At 42.5% G+C, this 8305-nt stretch overlaps 1 pseudogene; it reads right to left on the reverse strand.

Annotated features, from left to right (window-relative positions):
* Positions 1-6974: 6974 nt before the first annotated feature.
* LOC116536151 lies at positions 6975-8050 on the reverse strand (annotated as a pseudogene).
* Positions 8051-8305: the final 255 nt, after the last annotated feature.

Raw genomic sequence — 8305 nt, forward strand, 5'->3', positions numbered from 1 at the left:
TTTTGTATTCTTTTGAGAGAGAGTTGATGGCACACCAGGCACTTATGCTGACTACTCCCAACCCTGCCCATTCAATATTCACATCCCCTTCAAATGTAGACTTTATTCAGGAAAGTAGGATTGAAGAAGTCTGTTGTTAAAGAATAGCTCTTAGGAGTGAACATTTCTTCCTTTTCCCTTGCACTTGAATTAGATATGTATCTTTGGGCCTTCACTTCTGTTTTGGTATTTCTTTTCCTTTTTTTTTTTTTTTTTTTTGAGACAGAGCCTCTGTCACCCAGGCTGAAGTGCAGTGGTGTGATCACAGTTCACTGCAGCCTCAACCTTTCAGGCTCAGGCAGTCCTCCTGCCTCAGCCTCCTGAGTAGCATGTGCCACCATGCTCTGCTAATTTTTTAAGTTATTTATAGAGATGGGTGTCTCCCTCTGTTGCCCAAGCTGATATTGAAACCCTGGGGTCGAGCATTCCTCCTGCGTCGGCCTCCTGAAGTGCTGGGATTACAGGCATGAGCCACTGTGCCCAGCCCTGTTGTGGTATTTCTTTAAGAGCTGGTGTCATAGGAATCAGACAGACTTGCCTTTGAATCTCTGCTGTACCATTTGAGTTACTCTTTAGCCATTCGATCCTGAGACAATGACATATCCTCTCTGATCCTCAGTTTTTTCATCCAGAGCGTGGGTATAATAATCTCTACTTCCTAGATTATCCTTTTTTTTTTTTTTCTTTTTCTGTGTTTTATTTTTTTAGATAGAGTTTTGCTTTTGTCACCCAGGGCTGGAGTGCAATGGTGGGATCTTGGCTCACTGCACCTCCCCTCCTGGGTTCAAGCGATTCTTCATCCTCAGCCTCCTGAGTAGCTGGGAATACAGGCAGGTGTCACCATGCCCAGCTAATTTTTGTATTTTTAGTAGAGGCGAGGTTTCGCCATGTTGGCTAGGCTGGTCTCAAACTCCTGACCTCAGGTGATCTGCCCACCTCGGCCACCCAAAGTGCTGGGATTACAGGCGTTAGCCACTGCACCCCACTGATTGTCTTAAGAATTAAATGAGATAATATTGGTAAAGCACTTTGCCTGCCACAGAGAGACCAGTTAATTTTGGATGGCTTTCTTATTTCCCAAAATTGTGAACTTGTGACTTTTGACTCTTGGATGACATCTAGCCCTACTCCATTAGACGTTAATTAACTCTTTTTATTGTTACTACTGTAACAACTAGGGGGAGGACTTGTACTTGCAATATGACTTTTAATCTGTCTTTGGGCTCATATAACACATGTATTTTTTTACCATATAAGAATGGAGAAGGCTTTTTTTATTGGCTTTCACAACATTCCTGGGTGGTTAGTTTGGGACAGCTATTTGTTTGCTATCTTGTTACAGAGGTGAAGACATGAGATGCATCTTGACTTCACAAAGATCTTATATGGTGATGGGTCTAGCACTGGTAAATGTTCCATATCTTTCCATGAGCAGATGTAATAAGACATTACAAACATCTCAGTAAATAAAAATAGGGTTATGGTTTTTCTTCCTACCCCAGACTCTACCAGATGACTCATTCCTACTACATAGAAATAATAGTGAATGTCAACCATAACACAGATGCCTATTTATTTCTCTCTTTACTGACTCATTTTTGAGAGCTTTTTATGCTAGCTGTGCTATTTAGTTGATGTCAATGTTATCTTCTTTAGGGAAGTTTCAGTGGATAGAAAACTGATACTTGTTGAATGATTGCTCTGTGTCAAACATAGGGCTAGTTGTTTTTTAGGAGGTCTAATCAACTCTGAGATAATAAACACTAGTAGATTTTGGAGAATGAGAAAACTTGATCTTGGAAAAGAGAACCGGTTTCTAGACCACCACTCAGCTAATATGTGACAGAAGCAGTATCCCTTATCTCCCTCCATTGATTTTATTTCTTTTTGCTTCAGATTTAAATAAAGGGCCTGTGGTAAATAGTCTAGCCTTTCTCTGTCTTCTCCGTCTTAGCCGCATTGCAGTCACTGTTAACCAAGTATCTGCTTGAAACCAACTCAGCCTAACCACAGAAGCAAATCAAACACTGGTGGCCTGTAATCTCCAGACAAGGCTGTAACCAAACCTCTGTCTATCCATCTATCCATTTGTTCATTAATTCAACAGTTATTTGTTGAGCATTGACTCTGTGCTAGACATTGTGTGAAGGGGGGGCTGTTAATCCTAGAGTAAAACTATTTATATCTTCCACAAATGAGAAATGGCCCCTCTAGGGATCTGTGCTACCCGTGAGCAGCTTTGGGATCAGGGTAGAAAGTGAGGATAGAGTCTCAGAAGGAAGAAAAGAAATATTTACTGAGCATGGATTGTACCCGATTCATGGAATCCTGGAAGTTCATTAACTGCCAGGAGGATTCCTAGTTCTCAGCTCTAGGCAGCAGCATCTTGGAGGGCTTCTCTGAAGGTGGGCTCTGAAGGGTCTAAGGCTCAGATGTTCCCCTTTCAGCTCCTGCCCTCCATTCCCAGCACTCCTGGGTCTTAGATGGTCATGCTTGTCTCTGTATCCAAAACCTACTTTGTGGTATATGTTTATTTCCTCCCATGCTTTAAGAACAGCTTGTTCACTTGGGAAGATCAGACTTCAAACTGGAACTCTTTGTCATTTCTGAGGGGTTGTGAGGTTACATAGTATGCCTGGGGGAATGAAGGAGTTGGGTCTCACTCCACAGGATAAGGCAAACAAAAACAAGTACAGACACCTATCACTATGACTTAGGTATGGGTTAAAGATTAACTGTGCTTTGCACAGAGGTGTCTCTCTTTTTTTTTTTTTTGAGACAGAGTTTCGCTCTTGTTACCCAGGCTGGAGTGCAATGGCGCGATCTCGGCTCACCGCAACCTCCGCCTCCTGGGTTCAGGCAATTCTCCTGCCTCAGCCTCCTCAGTAGCTGGGATTACAGGCACGCGCCACCATGCCCAGCTAATTTTTTGTATTTTTAGTAGAGACGGGGTTTCACCATGTTGACCAGGATGGTCTCGATCTCTTGACCTCGTGATCCACCCGCCTCGGCCTCCCAAAGTGCTGGGATTACAGGCGTGAGCCACCGCGCCCGGCCCAGAGGTGTCTCTTAATACATGTTTTCTGTATTCCATCTTAAACATCAGTCTTTGGCTCTATTGTGCTCTACACTTCCTTCTCAGAAGTTCAGTGTTTCCTAATTCACTGACAAGCAGTTAAAAAATTGCTCCATATTTGGTATTACAAAAGTTTATGCACCACGTTTCTTAAAGGCAAATATAGTGATGGTTTTTTTTTCTAGTTTTCCTAGTAGTGTATGTATTGCTGATCATGTAGTAACAATCTTTTCTTTAGAAATTTGTGAAAGTACAGAAATATATATATGAAAACAAATGAGCCAGAGGAAATTACTGTTGACATCCTGGCATATTTTCCTCCAGTTTTTCAACAAATTTTTATAAAATCTTGAGTTACTCTTTTAAAAATTGACATTATAACATATAAATTTTCCTGTTTTTATTAAAAAATTCCCATAAATATCTGCTTCAAGGTTTGCATACTCTCCTTCTTATGGCTGTAGGCAGGTTCACTGAATGACACCTTAGTCTTGAAGCCCTCTATGACCACTCTTGACCCTACATGTCCTGCCTCTAGAATGGACTGAAGTGAAGTTGAGTCCCTTCTTCTCTATCCCTTAATAGTGGTTTCATGTAAGGGAGTTCTGCTTTGCTGGTTAGAGTGAATCACATCCTCTAAGACACTAGCCTTCTAAAAAATTTACCATATATATATGCACATACACACATATACGCACACACACATATACACACACACGCACACACATACACACATATGTACTTAGGACAGTATTGTGCAGTAGGAAGGTCTTCATAAAAACAATTTTGGGGAAAATACTTCTCTAAGTTTCCTCATCTGTCACATCTGTTTCTTCATCTGATCCATGTGGGTCACAAGTGTACCAAGTCATTGGGTTGTTGTGGTGATTAAATGAGAAAATGTCCATAAACTAATCCCAGTGCTTGGCACATAGAATGTGCTCCATAAATACCAGCTATTATTACTATTGCCTGATAAATGACCTAGTGTAGAGAGGTATCGATTGAGTACAGAAAACAGGACAGGGCTTAGAAGGGTGATTAATCATGATAGAAAAAAATTATTCTCCTGCAAAACCTACTTGCTTTATACACACTGGAGTATTGGAGCAGAGACCATGGTGGGCCTGTGGGCTTTGAAACCACCTCAGAAAACATTTTACCTTAGAGCATTCTTTTTTATTTTTATTTTTTAAAAAGATGTCTTGGATAGTTGTTCCCCACCCCCCTGACCTTTTTTTTTTTGAGATAGGGTCTGGCTCTGTAACCCAGGCTGGAGTGCAGTGGTTTTATCTTGGCTCATTGCAACCTCTGTGCCCTGGGCTCAAGCAATCCTCCCACCTCAGCCTCCTGAGTAGCTGGGCCCACAGACATGTGCCACCATGCCTGGCTATTTTTTGTGTTTTTAGTAGAGATGTGGGTCTCACCATGTTGCCCAGTCTGGTCTTGAACTCCTGAGCTCAAGCGATCCACCCACTTTGGCCTCCCAAATTGCTGGGATTACAGTTGTGAGCTGCCATATCCAGTCAGAGTATTCTTAACATCAAAATAAGTATAGGGTGGGGAGGGACTAACATCTTCTGAATGCCTGCTGTGTGCCTGACACTGTAAAGTGCTTCCTCCAGGGTTCCTCATTTAATGCTCTCAACAATATTGTGAGACAGAGACATAATCTCAGCTTTACTGATAATGATGCTGAGCCTCTGACAGGCCCTGAAAGTCTTTGGAGGTCATGTAACTGCTAAGAGGTAGAACTTTCATGCAAATCCCAGGGGTACCTGGCTTCAAGCCCATGATCCTCTTACTTCACCATGGTGGTCTGTTTGCTGAATGGCTCAGGGAAGCAGCCAACTTACCATCTCCTTCACCTTAAAACAGCCCTGATTTCAAGAAAGGCAAAGAGGAGAGAGCCTGGAGAAGGTCAGTGATCAGCACTAGAGGTGTGCTAAAGGACAGCAGTACCTGTCAGGACAGCAGCACAGATGTGTGCATGCACGTACACACACATGCACACACATGTGCACGTACATGTGCGTGTGTGTGTGCGCGCGCGCACACACACACACACACACACCCCACCAGTGTTCCAACCCTCTCAAATCTACCCAGGAGAATTTGCTGGGAGGTAGAGTAGGCAGGCTACCCACAAATCCCCAAACACTGAGTCATTTTCAACTACATGTGTGAACTACTTGGCAAGATCAGTCAGAAAGTTTGCAGCCACAATAATCATGGCCTAAGAGGGTCTCTACTGATGGCTTGTGTTAATGGTTCTCAGTATATTGTTCCTGGACCAGCAACATCAGCAGTACTTGGGACCTTGTCGGAGATGCAAATTCTTTGCTCCTCTCCCCACTCCCTGCACCTCAGACTAAATCAGAAACTCTAGGGGTGAAGCTCAATAACCTGATAGATGCATGGATTCCATTATCCACCCATTCATTTATTCCTGCATTCACTCATCAAACCCTAAAAAAGGTAACCAAAACAGAGACAATCCTATGTGTAAGCATGGCATATCTTCTCTGCTTCACCCAGCAAAGTGATATGAAAATGCACTGCAAATGTGATTACAAATTCCTAGTGCTGTCAGCAAAAAAAAAAAAAAAAAAAAAAAAAGAAGTATTCTCCAAGATTGGCCTCAAGAGCTATTGCAAAACAGGGGCTGATGGAATGAAATCTGCTTTCTGTGCCTAATATCAGGCTGGGAGTGTCATAAGATCCATTTCACAACTTGCTCCCACACTCCGTTTGTGAGTGCAAAGCTGGCATGCCCAAGGGTTCACCAGATTAGCACAGCACAAGACTCCACTGGGAAAGACCTTAGTGGATTCAGCAAATGAATGACTACCTGGGTGTCATGTTCTCAGCCTTATCCAAGACATGTCCTCCTCTTTTCTTGTATACTTTCTCTGTCCATGACCACACCCAAACACAACATCCCTGTTCCTGACTGTGGTGGAATTTAGCTGCGGTGTAAAGTTCCTGAAACTCGAGGATAGAAGAGATATGTTTTAACAATACACAGGGTTTGCCTCAACCTTGATCAAAAGGCAGGTCCACCTGTTGGGAGGGCCCATCAGAGACAGCAACCCTTTTTTGCCCCCAGTATTCCACCCCTGTAAAGGCTTCTCAGACCTCTCTCTACCTCTATCATCCTGTCTCCAGGCCACTATCCCCTGGCAAAGACACTGCTATGGTTTGATGATTATGTTCGCTCCAAAATTCATGTTGATATGTAATCCCCAATTAAACAGTATTTAAAAATGTAGCCTTTGGGAGGCCACATCTTTTAAGTCATGGGGGCTCTGCCATCATAACTGGGATTAGCACTCTTATAACAAAGCTTAAGATTGAAGGGAGCACTCTCTTGCCCTTCTGTCACTTCCATCCTGATAGACACAGTGCTCCTCCTTTCTGGACGATGCAGCAACATGGTGCCAGCTTGGAAGCAGAGGGCAGCCCTCATTGGCACCAGTCCTGCCAGTACCATGATTTTGGACTTTGCAGGCTCCAGAACTATAAGAAATAAATTTTTATCCTTTTTTTTTTTTTTTGAGACAGAGTCTCACTCTGTCACCAGGCTGGAGTGCAATGGTGTGATCTCAGCTCACTGCAACCTCTGCCTTCTGGGTTCAAGCAATTCTCCCACCTCAGCCTCCCAAGTAGCTGGGACTACAGGCGTCCACCAAGAAGCCTGGCTAATTTTTGTATTTTTAGTAGAGATGAGGTTTCACCATGTTAGCCAGGATGGTCTCAATCTCTTGACCTCATGATCCGCCCGCCTCGGCCTCCCAAAGTGCTGGGATTACAGGCATGAGCCACTGCACCCGGCCCAATTTTTATTCTTTATAAATCATGCAGTCTAAGTATTTTTGTTATTTAGTTTTTATTTCATAATCATAAACTTAACTGCAATAGACCTAGACATGGAAGGAATAAGGAAAATATAGAACCCAAAAAACTACAGTGAGAGCACCAAGATTGTAAGATACTGTGAGCAAATGAGGTGGAGTGCTTTCCTGAGCTACAGAAGGAATGATCTGGTGGTTAAAACATAGGTCACATTTATTAGAGTTATCCACAGTCAGCAATAGTTATCTTCTTGCTGGTCTTGTCATTCTTGCTCCCAAAGTGCTCCATGGCTTCCACAATATTCATACCCTCTTTCACCTTGCCAAAGATCACATGCTTGCCATCCAACCACTCAATCTTGTCAGTGCAGTTGAAAAACTAGGAACCATTTGCGTTGGGTCCAGCATTTGCCATGAACAAGATGCCAGGACCTGTATGCTTCAGGATGAAGTTCTCATCATCAAATTTCTCCCCATAGATGGACTTGCCATCAGTGCTATTATGACATGTGAAGTCACCACCCTGAGACACAAACCCTGGGATAATTCTGTGAAAGCAAGAACCCTTATAACCAAATTATCTCTCTCCAGTCCTCAAAGCATGAAAATTTTCTGCTGTCTTTGGAATTTCTGCAAATAGAAGAAGATGCAGTGTAAGGGCTCATCATAGATGGCAATGTTGAAGAACATGGTGGATTTGACTGTGGCTGGTGGCAGAGGTCTCTGTGAGTCAGCGGCATCTGCAAAGCAGCCCAATCTAAATATTTTGTTGTAACAGCACATACGGAATAAGACACCTCCCTTGATCAAAGTTTAATTGGGCTCATCTGAGCATTCTGCTTAACCAGGCCATGACCTTGGTCTGCCATTAGCAAGAATCCTGCTATTTTAGTGAGAATCTCCCCGTCTTTTATATCTAATCACCATTGATATCTGATCAAGTTTCTTATTCCCCACCCTTGATGTCTAAGTCCTTGGCTCCCCTTTACCAAGAATCCTATTAGACCATTTTAGCAAGAATCTCCCTACCCTTGAGATCTCCTTTTGTTAATTCTCTATCCACTGACCTTTTCATTCTTCTCATTGGCAATACATCTATAGCTATCTTTGCTGAATTTGGAGTTGAATGCAATCTCTCTTCCCTCTTGTAACAGTCTTGAATAAAGTCTTCCTTATCATTTCAATAAGTGTCAGAGCAATTTTTCTGTTATCTGCAGCTTTTTTGAGGTATAAGTGACAAATAAATATTGTATATATTCAATGTATACACTGTGATGATTTGATATATGTATACAATATGAAATATTTACCAGAATCAAGTTAATTACAACGCTCA

The sequence above is a fragment of the Sapajus apella genome, unplaced genomic scaffold (genome assembly GCF_009761245.1).
Source record: "Sapajus apella isolate SASKATOON/1434 unplaced genomic scaffold, GSC_monkey_1.0 scaffold98, whole genome shotgun sequence".
Classification (NCBI taxonomy): domain Eukaryota; kingdom Metazoa; phylum Chordata; class Mammalia; order Primates; family Cebidae; genus Sapajus; species Sapajus apella.